Source organism: Salvelinus namaycush, chromosome 42 (genome assembly GCF_016432855.1).
Source record: "Salvelinus namaycush isolate Seneca chromosome 42, SaNama_1.0, whole genome shotgun sequence".
NCBI lineage: Eukaryota > Metazoa > Chordata > Actinopteri > Salmoniformes > Salmonidae > Salvelinus > Salvelinus namaycush.
Genome location: NC_052348.1, coordinates 20,698,232 through 20,721,591, shown reverse-complemented (window position 1 = coordinate 20,721,591; position 23,360 = coordinate 20,698,232). Strand labels below are relative to the sequence as shown.

At 43.3% G+C, this 23,360-nt stretch overlaps 1 long non-coding RNA gene across 1 annotated transcript; it reads right to left on the bottom strand.

Moving 5' to 3' along the window:
- Positions 1 to 9,588: 9,588 nt before the first annotated feature.
- Positions 9,589 to 16,075, bottom strand: LOC120034650. Its single transcript, XR_005474072.1, has 3 exons — positions 15,938 to 16,075; positions 13,793 to 14,246; positions 9,589 to 9,930 (listed from the first exon to the last, which is right to left on the bottom strand). It is a non-coding gene; the product is annotated as an uncharacterized LOC120034650 (long non-coding RNA).
- Between the last annotated feature and the right edge of the window lie 7,285 nt (positions 16,076 to 23,360).

Genomic DNA, 23,360 nt, shown 5'->3' with positions numbered 1-23,360 from the left:
CGTTCTATCTTGTCTGAAAATCTTGTAGTTGGGGATGAAAATGTCAGAATTTTTGGTGGTCTTCCTAAGCCAGGATTCAGACACGGCTAAAACATCCGGGTTGGCAGAGTGTGCTAAAGCAGTGAACAAAACAAACTTAGGGAGGAGGCTTCTAATGTTAACATGCATGAAGCCAAGGCTATTACGGTTACAGAAGTCATCAAAAGAGAGCGCCTGGGGAATAGGAGTGGAGCTAGGTACTGCAGGGCCTGGATTCACCTCTACATCACCAGAGGAACAGAGGAGGAGTAGGATAAGGGTACGGCTAAAAGCTATGAGAATTGGTCGTCTAGAACTTCTAGAGCAGAGAGTAAAAGGAAGTTTCTGGGGGCGATAAAATAGCTTAAAGGAATAATGTACAGACAAAGGTATGGTAGGATGTGAATACAGTGGAGGTAAACCTAGGTATTGAGTGATGATGAGAGAGATATTGTCTCTAGAAACATCATTGAAACCAGGTGATGTCATCGCATATGTGGGTGGTGGAACTGTGAGGTTGGATATGGTATAGTGGTCAGGGCTAGAGGCTCTACAGTGAAATAAGCCAATAAACACTAACCAGAACAGCAATGGACAAGGCATATTTACATTAAGGAGAGGCATGCTTAATCGAGTGATCAATAAGGGTCCAGTGAGTAGAGGTTGGTTGGGGTCACGGCGATCCAGACAGCTGGCCGGGTAGATGGCTATCGGTAGCAAGATAGCATAGTATGGAAGTCTATTTGTAGATACCTCGTGCGTTTCCGTCGGTAGGTTAGTGGGGTTCCGTGTGGTAGAGGGGATCAATCCAAATTGGCAAAATAGATATAGTGACCCAAGATTGGTGGTAATATGGTCACTGCAACAGCCAAAAAGTTAGAGACCAAGAAAAAGCGCTCATATTGCCGACGCTGCTAAAAATGTCTGAAATTAACCAACTTATTTGCTCAAAGGTCTGGTTCTGCTGGTCCGAGTTCTATTGCCTCACCTAAAATCCATTCTGGGGAGAAGCTGTTATAGACCACCAAGTGCTAACAGTCAGTATCTGGATAACATATGTGACATGCTTGATAATGTATGTGATATCAACAGAGAGCTATATTTTCTGGGTGATTTAAATATTAACTGGCTTTCATCTCAAGAAAAAGCTTCAAACTGTAACTAGTGCCTGCAACCTGGTTCAGGTTATCAGTCAACCTATCAGGTTAGTTACAAACAGCAGAGGAAAGAAATCATCAACATGTAATGATTTCATCTTTACTAATGCTGCAGAAATGTTCTTTAAAGCAGGATCCAAATCCATCTAATGTAGTGATCACAATATAGAATCCATATCTAGGTAAACCAAAGTTCCAAAGGCTGGGCCTAATATACTGTATAAGAGGTTAAAAGTGTGTGCCCTCAGGCCTGAAGAGAAGCAAAAGTAATTACGCTACCCAAGAATAGTGAAGCTCCCTTTACTGGTTCAAGTACCTGACCAAATCAGCCTGTTACCAACCCTGAGTAAACTTTTGGAAAAAAGGGTGTTTGACCAGATACAATGATATTTTACTGCAAGCAAGTTGACAACAGACTTTCAGCACGCTTATAGGGAAGAACATTCAACAAGCAAAGCACTTACACAAATGACTGATGATTGGCCAAGAGAAATTGATAATAAAAAGATTGTGGGGGCTGTTTTGTTAGTCTTCAGTGTGGCTTTTGACATTATCCATCATAGTCTACTGCTGGAAAAATGTATGTGTTATGGCTTTACACCCCCTGCTATATTGTTGATAAAGAGTTACCTGTCTAACAGAACACAGAGGGTGTTCTTTCATGGAAACCTGTCCAACATAATCCAGTTAGAATCAGGAATTCCCCTGTCCAGCTGTTTAGGCCCTTTACTTTTTTCAATCTTTACTAACGACATGCCACTGTCTTTGAGTAAGCCAGTGTGTCTATGTACTGTATGTGTCTGACTCAACACTCTACACATCAGCTGCTTGAGTGACTGAAATGACAAACAATTAACAAAGAGCTGCAGTTAGTTTCAGAATGGTTGGAAAGGGATGAGTTCTAAATATTGAGTCCTAAATCTTTCAAAAACCAAAAGCATTGTATTTGGAACCAATCATTCACTAAACCCTAAACCTCAACTAAATCTTGTAATGAATAATGTGGAAATTGAGTTGAGGTGACTAAACTGCTTGGAGTAATCCTGGATTGTAAACTGTCATGATCAAAACATGTTGATACAACAGTAGCTAAAATGGGGAGAAGTCTGTCCATAATAAAGCACTGCTCTGCCTTCTTGACAACACTGTCAACAAGGCAGGTCTTACAGGATTTGCACCTGGACTACTGTTCAGTCGTGTGGTCAGGTGCCACAAAGAGGGACTGAGCAAAATTGCAATTGGCTCAGAGCAGGGCAGCGTGGCTGGCCTTTAAAAGTACATGGAGAGCTAACATTAATTTCACTATCTGACATAATGGTAGGCATCATGTTTTCTTCCATTTCTAACCTTTACTGAACTAAGAGCCGTTTTGGGAGCAAAATTATGAACTGAGTCAAATGATCCGGCTCACAGAAAATAATTGGAATGCCCATCTCTGGTGGCAACTATGGTGTTTGAACTGTAGCAGAGAGGAAGAGCCTCATATCTGCCCCGTCACACAACGCTGGAAATCTGTCTACATACACAGAAACCACTATCTGCTGCTTTCGACAGCGTGAACCATCAGATCCTCCTCAACACCGTCTCAGGGCTGGGCTTCTCAGGCTCTGCAGACTCTTGGATTTCATTCTACCTGGCAGGCCGCTCCTACCAGGTGATGTGGAGAGGATCTGTGTCTGCTCCATGTGCTCATTACTGGCGTCCCCCAGGGCACGGTTCAAGGCCCTCTCCTCTTCTCTCTATACACCAAGTCAATAGGCTCTGTCATATCCTCACAAGGTCTCTGGATGACACTCAAATACTTTTTTCCTTCCTCCCTTCTGACACCCAGGTGGCAACATGCATCTTGGCGTGCCTGGAAGACATCTCCGATTGGGTGTCGGCCCACTGCCTCAACCTCAACCTTCAGTAGACTGAGCAGCTCTTCCTCCTGGGAAAAGTCTATCTGTTCTAAGACCTTTCCAAAATGGTTGACAACTCTAAGGAGTCCACCTCCCAGAGTGCAAAGAACTTCGGTGTAATCCTGGGCAACACAATGTCATAGCAGTAACTCGCTCCTGCGGGTTTATGCTCTACAACATCCATAGAGTGCAACCTTTCCTCAAACAGGAAGCTGACGTTGCTCCCAGATGCAGTTTGGAACTCGGTAGTGAGTCTTGCAACCAAGGACAGACAAATTTTACGTGCCACGTGCTTCAGTACTTGACAGTTCCGTTCTGTGAGCTTGTGTGTCCTACCACTTCGCGGCTGAGCTGTTGTTGCTCCTACATGTTTCCACTTCATAATAACAGCACTTACAGTTGACTGGTGCAGCTCTAGCAGGGCATTCCTTTGACAAAATTAAAGGTGGCGTCCTATGACAGTGCCACGTTGAAAGTCACTGAGCTCTTCAGTAAGGCCATTTTACTGCCAACATTTGTCTATGGAGATTGCATGGCTGTGTGCTTGATCTTATACACCTGTCAGTAACGGGTGAAATAGAATCCACTAATTTAAGGGTTATCCACAAACCTTTGAATATATAGAGTATCTTCCATTTCAAAAATACATAATAATTCCGTTTGCATAATGATTAAGAGTTTCAACATGTATTTATTTTGGGTAAAAAACATTTTCAAGAAATATTGAAATAGTTTATGAAGCCTTCATAAGATGCACTTCAAATAAGGCGGGACCAAAGTTACTGACTCGACCAGGACAGAACGAAACTGTTAATTGACCACAAAATCAAACATCTCAGTCTTCGGACTTGAACCCCAATTAAAAGACTGTGGTTTGAATTAAAGTCCATAGGCACAAACAAAGAATATGTTTATTTTATTTAATAAGTCAGTTAGGAACAAAAACTTATTTAAAGTTAAAACCCCTGGAGCAGGGTTAAGTGCCTTGCTCAAGGACAAATCAACAGGTTTTTCAACTTGGGTACTTGAACCAGCAACCTTTGGTTACTGACCCAATGCTCTAACCACCTGCCACCCCCATATCAAATATCTGGAAAGATTCTGTATGGAGGAATGGTCTATGATCCCGCCCAATGTGTTCTCCAATCTCATAAAACATTTTTTAAAAGGCTAAGTGTCATTATCCTCGCAAGGGTAGAATGCTAGTGTACTGAGAACAGCTGTGCCAATCATTTTGACCAATATCTTTTTGAGATTTTGTTTTATTACTTGTTAAATAAAATATATTTAAAATACATATATTTCTCTGAGCACTTGTATTAGTATAAAATAATATAATTTCCAATTGTTTAATCTTCATAGGTACAAATAATAATGGACCTGACTGTATATTAAATAATAAGTTATTTGGGTAGATTTTTCAGCACTTTTTTGCCACTTTTCTACAAAAATATGTACAACAATATGCTGGCTTTCTCCAGACCCCCCCCCCCCCCCCCAAAAAAAAATAAACATTTTAAACCATAATTTGGCTGTATGAATTATTTATGGACATATGGACATGTGACTGATGTCCAATATAGCCCAATGGAGCTGGTTGGTGGTCCATATTGGAAATTGCCATCAACAGGGAAATAACACAAATCTGCAATGTCACTATAGCTAAAACCACTTCTGAGGACTTGTTCTAGCTGTGTGTGAAATGTGGTGCCTTAATCACAAAGGCCACAATTCCCCTCACTGGACTATCTACACTGAGCCCTTAGAGAAAGCCATCTATAAGGTCGTATTACTGTAGAGACAAGTCATGAGATATATAATAATTGGACAATTGGCTGCTCAGCTGTTCCATGGCCAGGTGTGTGTTATTCCCTCGCTAGTTAATTTACAAGTAAGCTTGTTAAAGATCTATAGTTGTTATTGTAGCTTGCAAAGAGAATGACACTTGATGAAAAATGAAGCTGGTTTTGTATTGTTATTATGTTTTAGTGATCACTGGAAAAGGTTACACATTATCAGGAGGAACCGACTTCAGAAAAAGATAGGGAGACATAATTCTGCGGTTCTGGTGAGAACTGTCTAAATGTTTCACAAACTCATCCATGTTGGGGGAGCCTGCCCTCCTTGACTCAACTCTGAGAATTCCGAGGTGACTTAACCTGTCATCAACCATTGTTGTCCTAAGGTGGGTTTTAATCAGTTTTAAAGCTGAGAAGCTTCTCTCGCAAGAAGCACTGCTGACTGATGTAACAACAGAAATCTTCGAGCCGAAATAGCTCATGGAAGACCTCCTTAGAAGGTTCTAGAAACACAACAAAGTCAAGGAAAGTAGACGGTCTGTCCCTTCCACTTTTCTCTCTCCTATCAAGAAGCCGCTTGGTTTGATGAACCTCATGTTTGAGGTCCTCTAAATCTGACTCAAAGGTCTGAGCAAAGTCAAACAGAAGCTCCTCATTCAAAAATGCTGTACTCTTTGGGTTGAGAGACTGGACCCCTTGCATTATCTCACAATTCTTCTTTAAAAAAAGACTGTCAAGAACCTGATAAAAGATAAGTCTTTCGAAGCTCTCAACTTCACTTTGGTCACTATTATTCTGTCCTACAGTGCTCATCATCAATGAGTCGTGAAATCTTAAGCTTGTTTTAGGCTGTCTTTTACACAATGTTTGTACACTTATTTTGCAGTACTCTGCAATCTCTTCAACCTCTTTCCATAGTTCTCCAAAGTAACCCTCACTTCTCTAGTCCTGTAATGTGTTTGTAAGGGCACCTACTAGATCCACTGCCCTTGCTAAGTCAAGAGAGGTTGATTGGAGCATGGCAGAAAGACATTTGGCATCACCAAGCACTTTACAAAATTTTACCAAAAGCCCTATGAAATGTAAATCTATCTGAGAAAGAAGGCCCCTTGCCTCCACTGATCTATCACCACTATTTTCAAGTGTGATATCCTGTAGCACTCTCAGAACTGCTGAAAGACTGTCCCTCAGATTACGGCATGCCATGTATCTGCATTCCCACCTTACATCCGTAAGTCTCTGTAGTTCCCTGGGCTGCTGCTGTGGATACAGCTCTTTCTGAACTGCAAGCCACTTGAGATGAACGTACAAACCAGATACAAAGTTATAAAGCTTCTGCAGGAGAGCAAAAAAAGTTAACTGGGTCAGGCACTGATTTTACAGTACAGCATTATAGTGCACATAAAATGCAAATCTTGCACTGTTTTTAATCTGTGCAGACAGGACCCTCATCTGTGGATCTTGAAATGTCTGAAATGCACGTTAAATAATGTCATATCTCTATGGAAATGTATAATTAAGGGATCCACAAGATTAGATACTAACAGCTGCTAACTAAAATGTGTAGTTTAAAGTATAGGCCTGGCCTACCATTGGGTCCTTCTGGAACAGCATATCTGGTGTCTCTCTTATCTGATTAACTGTCTGTTAATGAAGACAAAGATCTAACGTTGACTTACACAGCGACTCATCTTTAGTAAAAGTTGTTCAGGAAACCTAAACTCGATGCTAAACCTTAAAACTTACTTCAAATATGATGCTTTCGCCAATTGCCAAAAGAGCTCATGGAGCTGTGGAAATATTCTCTCTTCTTCTTCTGTATGTTCTTCTTATTCTTATTATTCTGTATCTCGAAAACCAACGTTAATATTCTCTCTTCCTTGATTTGAAAAATGTGCCGCCGAACGTCAAAATAAATGATTCTTTCAACAAGAGGTGAAATGAGATGTCAATCAGCATCAAACTGCCAGTAGCGAATTACAATCAGATGGCCAATCAGATGTCAGGGGTGTCCAGTGCCACCCCGGACATCTCTCTGGCTACACCCCTGGGGTTAAATTTAGGAGTTAGGTTAAAGGGTTATGGTTAGGGGAAGATTTAGCTAACATGCTAAGTAGTAGCAAAGTAGCTAAAAAGTAGAAGTAATTTAAAAGGAGCTAATTAGCTAATATAATATTAATATTATTATTATTATATTAATATTATATAAATATGGCCGGGACCTTTTCCTGACCATGTGACCTGACTAGGAAAACCTCCAGGTCTTTAACTAAGGCCTGGAGCTTTCCCTGGTCAGGTCATGTATCGCTTCTCCTAGAATTAAAGGATATAAGGAAAGGAAGCCATTTAAGAGTATTGAGACACAGCCATGTGAGCCACAGTGGCCTGGTCTGTCTGGGTCCTCCAGGCCAGCAAAGGGAGAAAAAAAACATATACCGCTTTAGGGACGCCAGACAAAATGGCATCCTATTCCCTATATAGTGCACTACTTTTGATCAGGGCCCACGGAGCTTTGGTCAAAATTTGTGTGTTATATAGGGAATAGGGTGCCATTTCAGACATACCCAGTCAGACACAACAGACAAGGAACCAGCAGCCCTATGAAATCAAGAGTGCAGAGGTTATCATCAACAGTGTAAAAAAAACATATAGTAAAGACTATGTACACCTCACTCACTTTATATACAATTATTACACTCAGTTCTCTAATATCTCACACACGGGTACGGGGAAATGACCAGCGAACCATTAACATTTCACAACAGACATCAAGGGGCAAACTATAGTCATTCAGTCACACACATACTCTCTCACCATCTCTCACTTCTCACTCTCTCACTCTCTCTCTCTCTCTCTCTCTCTCTCTCTCTCTCTCTCTCACTCTCTCACGCTATCTCTCTCACACAAAACTTTGAGAGTTATTATCTGTACAATAAATAAGGAGAATTGCTTTTCATGATGTTTCAAAATTACACAAGCTGTTAAAGCGCAGACACACTGTGAGGATACCTGGATCATAGAGGGTTATGGGAAGAACACTGAGAGGATACCTGGATCATAGAGGGTTATGGGAAGAACACTTTGAGGTGTAAGGGAAGAACAGGCACCTGTTTGAATTCTTTACAAATCTCCAGCACCACCCAGACCAGTGAAGAATCATTAGCAGGAATCAAATAGAAAGATTCAGAGTGTAGAAAGTGAGTGAACAAACCAGCGACACACTGCAGTTATCAAATGGCTCCAGGTCAACAACCAATATATTAGATCTCACATTAATAACCCACTTCTGGTTTCCCATTCTGTTACTTCCCATACCCCTACCTCCTCAATCACACACCCACACACACACACTGTAGAATAAAATAATTCATTAATTCACACAAAGACAAGCTGCTCATCGACTTCAGGTCGTAGTCATCATCATCTTCTTCATCATCATCATCACCAGCTCCCCAGTTCCTAATAGTAATAATACATAGTAATAGCGACAATAAACAGAACCAGTCAAAGTCTCAGTAATGTCACTAGTGTTGATGTTTTTGTTGGTCAGTCAGCCCACTAGGGGGAGCCCTTCCTAAATCTGTGCCTCCGGTAGGGGCAGCCCAGGAACGCAAGGTGCGCTCGGAGGAGCGATTCCGTTCACCCCACAACAAAGCAGTCCCTTGATTGATATAGCAGCTGAAGCGTCACCAACTCCGCCCCCGTTGAGGTTCCGTTTGGGTCGTCGTGGCAGAACGCAATGAGAAGTCGGCATTCCCTTCAAGCACATGGTCGGAAAACTCAGACCAATCAGATAGCAGCCTGGACAGGAAAATTACCTATTCTTGCTTGTCAGGAGACCTGCTGCAGTCCATAGGCTCCCCCAGAGAAAAACCTTCCTCTTCCAGAGGACCCAGAGAAACCATGTCCAGGTCCAGAGGCAGCCCTGAATCATCTGACACGCCCTCCACCATCTCTCCTTTATCCTTCCTCCTTTCATCCTTCACCATCCCTCCCTTCTCCTTCCTCCTTTCATCCTCCACCATCCCTCCCTTCTCCTTCCTCCTTTCATCCTCCACCACCCCTCCCTTCTCCTTCCTCCTTTCATCCTCCACCATCCCTTCCTTCTCCTTCCTCCTTTCATCCTCCACCATCCCTCCCTTCTCCTTCCTCCTTTCATCCTCCACCATCCCTCCCTTCTCCTTCCTCCTTTCATCCTCCACCATCCTTCCCTTCTCCTTCCTCCTTTCATCCTCCACCATCCCTCCCTTCTCCTTCCTCCTTTCATCCTCCACCATCCCTCCCTTCTCCTTCCTCATTTCATCCTCCACCATCCCTCCCTTCTCCTTCCTCCTTTCATCCTCCACCATCCCTCCCTTCTCCTTCCTCCTTTCAACCTCCACCATCCCTCCCTTCTCCTTTCATCCTCCACCATCCCTCCCTGCCCATTCCTCCTTTCATCCTCCACCATCCCTCCCTTCTCCTTCCTCCTTTCATCCTCCACCATCCCTCCCTTCTCCTTCCTCATTTCATCGTCCACCATCCTTCCCTTCTCCTTCCTCCTTTCAACCTCCACCATCCCTCCCTTCTCCTTTCATCCTCCACCATCCCTCCCTTCTCCTTCCTCCTTTCATCCTCCACCATCCTTCCCTTCTCCTTCCTCCTTTCATCCTCCACCATCCCTCCCTTCTCCTTCCTCCTTTCATCCTCCACCATCCCTCCTTTATCCTTCCTCCTTTCATCCTCCTCCTCTTCCTCTTCCTCTTCCTCGTCTTTCCCCAAGCTCTGCAGGTCGGGGTCCCGGAGGAGGGGGGCGAGGGGTCGCCCCAGCTCGGGGGTGCAGGGGAAGGACTGGAAGCGGAGGGAGAGGTGAAGGTCAAGGCTTTGAGGTTGTCAATCTATGCATTTACATTAAGTATGTACACAGAGTCATGGATGCATGCAATTATGTCTGTCTGTCTGTCAGTCTGTCTGTTATTGTATTTTAAATTAGAGCAGAGGACTGCAAGGTTGAGGAATGGTGTTCGATAGTCACCGACCAGGTTCTCAAAGGCAGCCAACGTCTAGCCCAAAGTCCTGCACACACAGAAAACCATCATCATTATCTTTTAACTTCTTATGGCTGCAGGGGCAGTATTGAGTAGCTTGGATGAAAGGTGCACATAGGTGCCCATATTAAATGGCCTGCTCCTTAATCCCAGTTGCTAATATATGTATATTATTATTCATATTGGATACAAAACACTCTGACGTTTCTAAAACTGTTTGAATTATGTCTGTGAGTATAACAGAACTCATATGGCAGGCAAAAACCTGAGAAGTTCCACTTCCTGTTTGAATTGTTTCTGAGGTGTCAGATTTTCAACCAAGCTTTCAATTGAAATTACAGCGAGATATTGATGAGTTTTCACTTCCTACGGCTTCCACTAGATGTCAACAGTCAACATAATTTTGTCTGATGACTCTAATGTGAAGGGGGGCCGAAGGAGACAGGAATGAGTAATCACTTCCACGAGCTGATCACGCATTCACCATGCGCCTTCACATGAGTAGGATGTCCGTTCCATCGCTCTTCTGAAGTCAATCTAATTCTCCGGTTGGAACGTTATTCAAGATGTATGTTAACAACATTCTAAAGATTGATTCAGTACATCGTTTGACATATTTCTACTGACTGTTACGGAACTTTTGGACATTTCGTCACGTTATAGTGGAGGCGCTTTCTGACTTTGGAATTGTTTACCGAAGGCGCTAACCAAAGTAGCTAATTGGACATAAATAACTGACATTATCAAACAAATCAAGCATTTATTGTGGACCTGGGAATCCTAGAACTGCATTCTGATGAAGTTCATCAAAGGTAAGGAAACATTTATCATGTATTTTCTGGTTTCTGTTGACCCCAACATGGCGGCTAATTTTAATATTGTTCTGAGCTCCGTCTCAGATTATTGCATGATTTGCTTTTTCCGTAAAGTTTTTTTGAAATCTGACACAGCGGTTGCATTAAGGAGAGGTATATCTATAATTCCATGTGTATAACTTGTATTATCATCTACATTTATGATGAGTATTTCTGTTGAAACGATGTGGCTATGCACTATCACTGAATGTTTTTGGAACTAGTGAATGTAACGCGCCAATGTAAACTCAGATATTTTGTTATAAATATGAACTTTATCAAACAAAACATGCATGTATTGTATAACATGAAGTCCTATGAGTGTCATCTGATGAAGATAATCAAAGGTTAGTGATTAATTGTATCTCTATTTCTGCTTTTTCTGACTGCTATCTTTCGCTGGAAAAATGGCTGTGCTTATTGTGGTTTGATGGTGACCTAACATAATCATTTGTAGTGCTTTCACTGAAAAGCCTATTTAAAATCGAACACTTTGGTGGGATTAACAACAAGATTACCTTTAAAATGATATAAGACACATGTACAGTATGTTTGAGGAATTTTAATTATGAGATTTCTTTTTTTTGAATTTGGCGCCCTGCACTTTATCTGGCTGCTGTCATAATCCCGGTAGCGGGATTGCAGCCATAATAATTAATGTAGCCGACAGGCTCTAAATCAGTTTGTCTGACTAGGTTAAAATAATATACATGTTGTATTTCTACACAGTATTTACTCAATGGAGACACACACTGTGATAGAGTTCTACTCATTAAACATTAAAACAAGAATGGAACCACTACAATGTACTGCATTGATTCAATACTCAAGTCCTCCACAGCAGTTACATGTGATTATGTTCAATAAGGGAAAGGAGGGTACTTCTTTTCTGGGTCAAAGTGGAAGAAAATAGTTCTATGGTGCTATTTGACAGTAGACCTACTGGGGTTGTGCAGTGGTGGTGAAAGGGTTGGGTTAACCTGTCTGGATCCGGGGTTCCGCTAGCGGAACTCCTCCCACATTCCACTGAAAAGCCAGAGCGCGAAATTCAAAAAATATTTTTTTGAAATATTTAACTTTCACACATTATCAAGTCCAATACAGCTAATGAAAGATACACATCTTGTGAATCCAGCCAACATGTCCGATTTTTTAAATGTTTTACAGCGAAAACACCACGTATATTTATGTTAGCTCACCACCAAATACAAAAAAGGACAGACATTTTTCACAGCACAGGTAGCATGCACAAAACCAACATAACTAACCAAGATCCAACCAAACTAACCAAGAAACAACTTCATCAGATGACAGTCCTATAACATGTTACACAATAAATCTATGTTTTGCTCGAAAAATGTGCATATTTGAGGTATAAATCAGTTTTACATTGCAGCTACCATCACAGCTACCGTCAAAAATAGCACCGAAGCAGCCAGAGTAATTATAGAGACCAACGTGAAATACCTAAATACTCATCATAAAACATTTCTGAAAAATCGATGGTGTACAGCAAATTAAAGACAAACATCTTGTGAATCCAGCCAATATTTCCGATTTTTTAAGTGTTTTACAGCGAAAACACAATATATCATTATATTAGCTTACTACAATAGCCTACCACACTACCGCATTCATTCATCAAGGCACGTTAGCGATAGCAATAGGCACGTTAGCGTTAGCGAATAAACCAGCAAAAGATATTAATTTTCACTAACCTTCATAAACCTTCATCAGATGACAGTCCTATAACATCAGGTTATACATACACATATGTTTTGTTCGAAAATGTGCATATTTAGAGCTGAAATCAGTGGTTATACATTGTGCTAACGTAGCATCTTTTTCCCAGAATGTGCGGATATTTCTATTAGACTCTCACCTATTCTGACCAAATAACTATTCATAACCTTTACTAAAAAATACATGTTGTATAGGAAATGATAGATACACTAGTTCTTAATGCAATCGCCGTGTTAGAATTCTAAAATTAACTTCATTACGACATAAGGCTTACGTTATGGCGAGAGAGTGCCCAAAACCTGGGCACAAAACTAATAGTTCACAAGTTCGACAGATATATGAAATAGCATCAAAAAATGGGTCCTACTTTTGATGATCTTCCATCAGAATGTTGTACAAGAGGTCCTTTGTCCAGAACCATCGTTGTTTGGTTTTAGAACGTCCTTTTTCCCTCTTGAATTAGCAAGCACACTAGCCAAGTGGCGCGAAGCTCTCCTTCCTGAACAAAGGCACACAACGCAACACGCCTAACATCCCGAATAAATTTCAATAATCTAATAAAACTATATTGAAAAAACATACTTTACGATGATATATTCACATTTATCAAATAAAATCAAAGCCGGAGATAGTAGTCGCCTATAACGACAGCTTTTCAGAAGGCAATCCCAGGTCCCTCCTCGCGCTTTCCAGAAAACAGGAAATGGGTGAAACGTCATGCCAAGAGGATTTATTCCACCTCAGACCAAGATAAACACTCCATTTCTTCTCTCACTGCCTCTTGACATCTAGTGGAAGGTGTATGATGTGCATGTATACTAATACATATCATGCCCATTTATAGGCATGCCCTAGAACAGAGCGTCATTTTCAGATTTTCCACTTCCTGATCAGGAAGTTTGCTGCAAAATGAGTTCTGTTTTACTCACAGATAAAATTCAAACGGTTTTAGAAACTAGAGAGTGTTTTCTATCCAATAGTAATAATAATATGCATATTGTACGAGCAAGAATTGAGTACGAGGCCGTTTAAATTGGGCACGATTTTCCCCGAAAGTGAAAATAGCGCCCTCTGTCCTCAACAGGTTTTAAGGGTTTGTTCATACACTGTACGTCGTGTGAACGTGTAAAACGGAAAAACATTGGTTAACTGTGTGCCTGTCATTAACTGTGTGTGTGTGTGTGTGTGTGTGTGTGTGTGTGTGTGTGTGTGTGTGTGTGTGTGTGTGTGTGTGTGTGTGTGTGTGTGTGTGTGTGTGTGTGTGTGTGTGTGTGTGTGTGTGTGTGTGTGTACCTCAGGTAGGTAGGAAGTCCGGATCAGCCTCTATCTGGGCGATGATCTCACAAAGGATGATTCCATAGTCAAACACATCCACCTAGGGATCAGAGTCAGCCAATCACATCTGATCAATAACATCTCACTTGGCATATTCACAATAATACACCTTGAAAGAGTCTGGTCATTCGCTAGAAACATACAAATTAGCTAGACCCACTAGACACAACTAGAAAAACACAGCAGGAACATGGAACAGTTGTCCTTCCAGATTGCATTATAGCATAGTACTACTGTATTGCATTACTGTGTTTGCTTCCTCTTATTATGCACTCTGACCAGTGAGATAGCAGCCAGGAAACAGTACAGTACTGTTAGTATCTTTTCATCATAGAGCTCTCATCTCAGCACCTCCGGGGCCATCCAGTAGGGGGAGCCCACCACAGCCAGAGGCTGCTGATCAGCCCCGTCACTGGAGGAGAGGAAAAAAACACATTAATATAGAACACATTGATTTTTCAAAAGAGAAAAACGGAATACAATGTACAATGTATTTAAGGTTATATGTGCAGTCATGATGGGAATATGAGGAGACAGTCATATAGTCTTCCTGTAATCTGGAGGAACTTTCTCACAGCACTAACCTGTAGTCTGGAATCTTCTCACAGCACTAACCTGTAGTCTGGAATCTTCTCACAGCACTAACCTGTAGTCTGGAAACTTCTCACAACACTAACCTGTAGTCTGGAATCTTCTCACAGCACTAACCTGTAGTCTGGAAACTTCTCACAGCACTAACCTGTAGTCTGGAATCTTCTCACAGCACTAACCTGTAGTCTGGAATCTTTTCACAGCACTAACCTGTAGTCTGGAATCTTCTCACAGCATTAACCTGTAGTCTGGAATCTTCTCACAGCATTAACCTGTAGTCTGGAATCTTCTCACAGCACTAACCTGTAGTCTGGAATATTCTCACAGCACTAACCTGTAGTCTGGAAACTTCTCACAGCACTAACCTGTAGTCTGGAATCTTCTCACAGCACTAACCTGTAGTCTGGAATCTTCTCACAGCACTAACCTGTAGTCTGGAATCTTCTCACAGCACTAACCTGTAGTCTGGAATCTTCTCACAGCACTAACCTGTAGTCTGGAATATTCTCACTGCACTAACCTGTAGTCTGGAATCTTCTCACAGCACTAACCTGTAGTCTGGAATCTTCTCACAGCACTAACCTGTAGTCTGGAATCTTCTCACAGCATTAACCTGTAGTCTGGAATCTTCTCACAGCACTAACCTGTAGTCTGGAATATTCTCACAGCACTAACCTGTAGTCTGGAATCTTCTCACAGCACTAACCTGTAGTCTGGAATCTTCTCACAGCACTAACCTGTAGTCTGGAATCTTCTCACAGCACTAACCTGTAGTCTGGAATCTTCTCACAGCATTAACCTGTAGTCTGGAATCTTCTCACAGCATTAACCTGTAGTCTGGAATCTTCTCACAGCACTAACCTGTAGTCTGGAATATTCTCACAGCACTAACCTGTAGTCTGGAATCTTCTCACAGCACTAACCTGTAGTCTAGAATCTTCTCACACCACTAACCTGTAGTCTGGAATCTTCTCACAGTACTAACCTGTAGTCTGGAATCTTCTCACAGCACTAACCTGTAGTCTGGAATCTTCTCACAGCACTAACCTGTAGTCTGGAATCTTCTCACAGCACTAACCTGTAGTCTGGAATCTTCTCACAGCACTAACCTGTAGTCTGGAATCTTCTCACAGCCCTAACCTGTAGTCTGGAATCTTCTCACAGCACTAACCTGTAATCTGGAATCTTCTCACAGCACTAACCTGTAGTCTGGATTCTTCTCACAGCACTAACCTGTAGTCTGGAATCTTCTCACAGCTCTAACCTGTAGTCTAGAATCTTCTCACAGCACTAACCTGTAGTCTGGAATCTTCTCACAGCATTAACCTGTAGTCTGGAATCTTCTCACAGCTCTAACCTGTAGTCTAGAATCTTCTCACAGCACTAACCTGTAGTCTGGAATCTTCTCACAGCACTAACCTGTAGTCTGGAATCTTCTCACAGCTCTAACCTGTAGTCTAGAATCTTCTCACAGCACTAACCTGTAGTCTGGAATCTTCTCACAGCACTAACCTGTAGTCTGGAATCTTCTCTGCCAGACTAAAGTCTCCCACTACTGCAGTGAACACACCATTCTCACAGCGCACCAGACAGTTCTATGAGAGAGAAAGGAGAGAGAGAGCATATGAGTGTATGTGAGAGATTAAATGAACGATTAGTACAAGATGAAGTGAAGGGAGGTGTTACTGTGTGTCTGTCTGGAGGCTGATGGGAGGAGCTATAGGAGGAAGGGCTCATTGTAGTGGCTGGAATGGAATCAATGGAAAAAGGTTAAACACATTGTTTTCATGTGTTTTACGTGTTTGGTACCATTCCATTGATTCCATTCCAACCATTACAATGAGCCCACCCTCCTATAGGTCCTCCCACCAGCCTCCTCTGATTTGAAAAGTATAATGTAATAGTTTATGTAAAGTCATGCACCCTCTGTTTGAAACAATATTTGGAAAGGATTCATAAGGGTGGAAAGAACATTTCATTTCATAAGGCTGAAGTAACCGACTGCAGAGGAAAGTCGAGTGTTTCCATTCTTCATACAATGTGTCTTTGTAATGTAGAAATAAACATCTCCATATGTATCACACACTAACAAACTGTAAATATACTGTATGTGTGTACAGTGTACTATCAACTGGTGAAAGAGACTAAAATATCACGTTCATTTGTACGTATCCACTGTATACATGAATCATGGCAAAGTTGGTTCCTGTTTCTGTCACTTCTTTGGTCACGTTTGGTGGGTCGAATAAAAACACAACATGATTGAAGCCTCCCACAATGCAGGCGCTGGCTTCAAGACGATGTTGATGAAGAGCAACAGCACAAATTTGCAGTCGACTGCAGCAGAGAGGAAGAGGTAAAGAGAGGGATAACTGCGCCCAAAATCTGTCTTCTCCAGCAGGTGGCTTTTTTGTTTTTTACTCACCAAGCGAGGAATGTTTGTATGGAGGTCAATGAAAGAGTGTTGAATTTGGTTCACAAAAAATGAAGGCGTATTTGCTACCTGTGGCTTATTTGAGTTTCGTAATGCTTAGGTTGTTATGAGTGCACTGATATAAGTAGGACACGTGACATCCTGGTAACTTTGAGAAAAAACATTTTATATCAGAGTTGTGCCTGTTGTTCAGACGTGTGTCTGTCTTCTGATTGGTTAGAATGGTCCCACCTGATCTTGCCTCCTGTCTGCCTTCTATTTTTGAAGATATTCCTTTCCATTGTTAAAGCCACTGGTGTATCTGGTCAATATAATGGATCATCTGTGACTGCAGTCAAAACTCCATGACCTTTGATCACATGTTTTTTGTAAAGTCATGCAGTTGTCATGTAGGCCCACGTTGGACCATTTTTATCCCCATTATTCAACACACTTAAAGGCCGACTTGACAGAAGTGATCCACTCAAACGCGCCCGTTGTCTTTTATCCATGCATAGCAAATATAGGATCAAATGGCTCCAAGGCTGTAGAACATGATTTACAAGAAATGCCCTGACTAACTAGAAAGCTACATTTATCATGCAGCGAGGAGCATGGTCCAGTTCCTGACCAACTAAATGCTTAGGTGTTGCATTGCATCAACCAATGGTTGCCACCTCATCCAGATGGCTCTACACGAAAAAAGGGTTCCTGGAAGATCTTTTAGGGGTTCTTCAAATTGAAACTGTGGGGGAAACTCTAAATTCTTAAAAAAAAAACTTTTAATGGTTCCTCGAATAACTTTTTGGGGTTCATTTTTTACACCCCCCCCCGTTATTATTATTAGTCATCATAACAATAACAACAATAACACAATATTTTAGTCGTCAGTGTTAATTATCATTTTAGTGGCAAAGCAGAATTCATTAATATGGTCAAATCCGGAAACTATCATTTCGAAAACAAAACGCTTATTCTTTCAGTGACATACGGAACAGATCTGTGTTTTATCGAATGGGTGGCAACCCTAAATCTAAGTATTGCTGTTACATTGCACAACCTTCAATGTTATGTCAGAATTATGTAAAATTCTGGCAAATTAGTTCGCAACGAGCCAGGCGGCCCAAACTGTTGCATATACTTTGACTCTGCGTGCAATGAAAACAAGAGAAGTGACACAATTTCCCTAGTTAATATTGCCTGCTAACATACATTTATTTTAACTAAATATGCAGGCTTAAAAAAATATACTTCTGTGTATTGATTTTAAGAAAAGCAAAAGATGTTTATGGTTAGGTACATTCATGCAACGATTGTGTTTTTTTCGAGAATGCGCCTTTGTTAAATCATCACCCGTTTGGCGAAGTAGGCTGTGATTCGATGATAAATTAACAGTTACCGCATTGATTATATGAAACGCAGGACAAGCTAGTTAACCTAGTAATATCATTAAGTATGTGTAGTTAACTAGTGATTATGTGAAGATCGATTGTTTTTTATAAAATAATTTTATTGCTAGCCTCCAACTTACCTTGGCTCCTTGCTGCACTCGCGTAACAGGTGGTCAGCATGCCACGCAGTTTCCTCGTGGAATGCAATATAATCGGCCATAATCGTCGTCCAAAAATACAGATTACCGATTGTTATGAAAACTTGAAATCGGCCCTAATAGATCAGCCATGCCGATTAACTGGCAAAGGGTGAAGGTTAGCCTGGCTGGAAAAAGAAGGGGGAAAAAGAAGACATTCTACCTGGTAACACTGGAGGGCAGCCAAGCTCTTCAGCCAAGACAGAGAACACCAGACATTAACTCTTATCTCCTCTCACAATTTACAGGATATGATGTTCAGCAATGTCCTTTAGCTTTACTACTTACAGGATGAACATAGGTTTTGCTTGTGACTCTTAGTGACAACCACAAAGACTGACTTGGATATTGTACATTTTGAGAGTCAAGAATGTAATATTTTCCGGAATGAGAGCATGTATTTCTGTGTTTTACATAAGACTTGAACTACAGCATGACTCCCCTTTACAGTAGACATAATACTAGTAATACAGCCCCGCAGAATCTAATGAACATAATAAAAACATCTAAACCTGTCAGTTTAAATTAGAGATATCTGTTTTTCTGCTGAGTCTCAATCCACCGGTTCCACAGGAAGTAGTTTGGAGGATTGGGGTGCTGCGATTTATTTGCTGACTGTATTTGAATGTATTTTAGTGTTTACCAGCATTTGTAACTTGAGGTTGATCATTTCTGTACAAAACTCTTCTTCTACATCCACCCAGGTCTCTGTCACCAACACTACAGCTGTACCTGAAGTTAGTACTACATCCACCCAGGTCTCTGTCACCAACACTACAGCTGTACCTGTAGTTAGTACTACATCCACCCAGGTCTCTGTCACCAACACTACAGCTGTACCTGTAGTTAGTACTACATCCACCCAGGTCTCTGTCACCAACACTACAGCTGTACCTGTAGTTAGTACTACATCCGCCCAGGTCTCTGTCACCAACAATACAGCTGTACCTGTAGTTAGTACTACATCCACCCAGGTCTCTGTCACCAACACTACAGCTGTACCTGTATGTCACGAACGTCGTAATCCTCCTCGTCTGAGGAGGAGCAAGGATCGGACCAAAACGCAGCGTGGTATGTATCCATATTTATTTGAATACTTTTAAACACGAACAAAAACAATAAACAGAAAGAAACCAACGACGCTACAGTCCTGAACTTGAGAACATAAAAACATGAACGCACGAACAGGAACAATCACCCACAAACAAACAGTGAACACAGCCTACCTAAATATGGTTCCCAATCAGAGACAACGTAAAACACCTGCCTCTGATTGACAACCATATCAGGCAAATCAGACACACCTAAACCAATGAGACACATAACATAGACTACACCCACCCAGCTCACGTCCTGACCAACTAAACAAAGACTAAACAAAGGAAATATGGTCAGGAACGTGACAAGATGCGGACCCCGGCCGCAAGACCTGAACCTATAGGGGAGGGTCTGGGTGGGCGTCTCTCCGCGTTGGCGGCTCTGGTGCTGGACGTGGCCACCACTCCACCATCGTTAATCCCCGCTTCCGTGGCCTCCTCCTAATGACAACCCACCAAAATAACCCCACTGTACTGATGGGCGCCTCTGGACAGAGGGGCAGCTCCGGACTGAGGGGCAGCTCCGGACTGAGGGGCAGCTCCGGACTGAATGGCAGCTCCGGACTGAATGGCAGCTCCGGACTGAATGGCAGCTCCGGACTGAATGGCAGCTCCGGACTGGAGGGGGCTCCGGACTGGAGGGCGGCTCATGACTGGAGGGCGGCTCATGACTGGAGGGCGGCTCATGACTGGAGGGCGGCTCATGACTGGAGGGCGGCTCATGACTGGCGGGCGGCTCATGACTGGCGGGCAGCTCATGACTGGTGGGCAGCTCATGACTGGCGGGCAGCTCATGACTGGCGGGAAGCTCATGACTGGCGGGCAGCTCATGACTGGCGGGCGACTCTGGACGCTCCTGACTGGCGGGCGGCTCCGGCAGCTCCTAACTGGAGGGCGGCTCTATCAGCTCCTGACTGGCGGGCGGCTCCGGCAGTTCCTGACTGGCGGGCGGCTTCGGCAGCTCCTGACTGGTGGGCGGCTCTGGCGGCTCCTGACTGGCGGGCGGCTCTGGCGGCTCCTGACTGGCGGGCGGCTCTGGCGGCTCCTGACTGGCGGGCGGCTCTGGCGGCTCCTGACTGGCGGGCGGCTCTGGCGGCTCCTGACTGACGGACGGCTCTAATGGCTCGGGACAGACGGGCGGCTCAGATGGCGCTGGGCTGACGGATGGCTCAGATGGCGCTGGGCAGGCAGGCAGCTCAGATGGCGTTGGGCAGGAAGGCAGCTCAGATGGCGCTGGGCAGGCAGGCAGCTCAAATGGCGCTGGGCAGGTAGGCAGCTCAGATGGCGCTGGGCAGGCAGGCAGCTCAGATGGCGCTGGGCAGGCAGGCAGCTCAGATGGCGCTGGGCAGACAGGCAGCTCAGACGGCGCTGGGCAGGCGGACGACTCTGACATGCTGAGGCGCACAGTAGGCCTGGTGCGTGGTGCTGGAACTGGTGGTACCGGGCTGGAGACACGCACCTCAAGGGCTAGTGCGGGGAGCAGAAACAGGGCGCACAGGGCTCTGGAGACGCACAGGAGGCTTGGTGCGTGGTGCCGGAACTGGTGGTACCGGGCTATGGACACGCACCTCAAGGCTAGTGCGGGGAGGAGGAACAGGACGTACTGGACTCTGAAAACGCACAGGAAGCTTGGTGCGTGGTGTTGGCACTGGTGGTACTGGGCCGAGGACACGCACCTCAGGGCTAGTGCGGGGAGGAGGAACAGGGCGTACTGGACTCTGGAGACGCACAGGAAGCTTGGTGCATGGTGTTGGCACTGGTGGTACTGGGCCGAGGACACGCACCTCAGGGCGAGTGCAGGGAAGAGGTATTGGACTGTCGAGATGCACTATAGGCCTGGTGCGTGGTACCGGTACTGGTGGTACCGGGCTGAGAACACGCACCTCAGGATGAGTGCAAGAAGCAGGAACATGACACAGCGGGTTGTGAAGGTGTACTGGAGACATGGTGTGTATAGCCGGCATCAAATCTTCTGGAACTTTAACACAAGTTTCAGGCTGAGTATGAGGAACTGACACAGGTGGCATCGGACAGCTAACACGCTCCTCAGGGCGAATGCCATGCATACCCTGCCAAACCAACAGCTCTCTCTCTTCACTCTCCTCCAATTTCGTCAACAACTCCTCGAATGTCTCATAATCTCCCCTCCGTTCACTCTCCTCCAATCTGTCCAATAACTCCTCGACAATCTCAGACTCACCCCTCAACTTCGCCGACTGCTCCAAGTGCTCCCCCCAATACATTTTTGGGGCTGTCTCTCAGGCTTCCTACCGTGTCGCCGTGCTGCCTCCATTCGCCGGTATCCCTCCGCACATTGCTCCATAGAATCCCAGGCGGGCTCCGGCACTCTCCCTGGGTCGACTGACCACCTGTCTATTTCCTCCCAAGTAGTGTAATCCAGATCCTCATTCTGCTGCCGAGCTAGCTCCTCAAAACGCCGCCTCTCTGCTTTCGCTGCCTCCAGCTCTGCCTTGGGGCGGCGATATTCCCCTGGCTGTGCCCAGGGTCCTCTCCCGTCTAGGATTTCCTCTCACGTCCAGGAGTCTTGACATCGCTGCTGCTGCTTTTTACCACGCTGCTTGGTCCTGGTTTGGTGGGTGATTCTGTCACGAACGTCGTAATCCTCCTCGTCTGAGGAGGAGCAAGGATCGGACCAAAACGCAGCGTGGTATGTATCCATATTTATTTGAATACTTTTAAACACGAACAAAAACAATAAACAGAAAGAAACCAACGATGCTACAGTCCTGAACTTGAGAACATAAAAACATGAACGCACGAACAGGAACAATCACCCACAAACAAACAGTGAACACAGCCTACCTAAATATGGTTCCCAATCAGAGACAACGTAAAACACCTGCCTCTGATTGAGAACCATATCAGGCAAATCAGACACACCTAAACCAATGAGACACATAACATAGACTACACCCACCCAGCTCATGTCCTGACCAACTAAACAAAGACTAACTTCTACTTAGTACTCATCCCGGATCCGGGAGCACCCCCCACAGTAAAAAAGCTGACTAGCATAGCCTAGCATAGCGTCACAAGTAAATACAAGCATCTAAATATCATTAAATCACAAGTCCAAGACACCAGATGAAAGATACAGATCTTGTGAATCCAGCCATCATTTCTGATTTTTAAAATGTTTTACAGGGAAGACACAATATGTAAATCTATTAGCTAACCACGTTAGCAAAAGACACCACTTTTTTTACTCCACCAGTTTTTTACTCCATCAGTAGCTATCACTAATTTGACTAAATAAAGATATATATAGCCACTAACCAAGAAACAACTTCATAAGATGACAGTCTGATAACATATTTATGGTATAGGATATGTTTTTTTAGAAAAATGTGCATTTTTCAGGTATAAATCACAGTTGTACATTGCAGCTGCAATCTGAAATAGCGTTGGAAGCAGCCGGAATAATTACAGAGACCGACGTCAATTACCAAAATACTCATCCTAAAACATTTCTGAAAAATACACAGCCTACAGCAATTGAAAGACAAAGATCTTGTGAATCCAGACAATATTTCAGATTTTCTAAGTGTTTTACAGGGAAGACACAATATGTAAATCTATTAGCTAACCACGATAGCAAAAGACACAACTTTTTTTCTCCACCATTTTTTTCCTGCATCAGTAGCTATCACTAATTCGACTAAATAAAGATATATATAGCCACTAACCAAGAAACAACTTCATAAGATGACAGTCTGATAACATATTTATGGTATAGGATATGTTTTTTTAGAAAAATGTGCATTTTTCAGGTATAAATCACAGTTGTACATTGCAGCTGCAATCTGAAATAGCGTT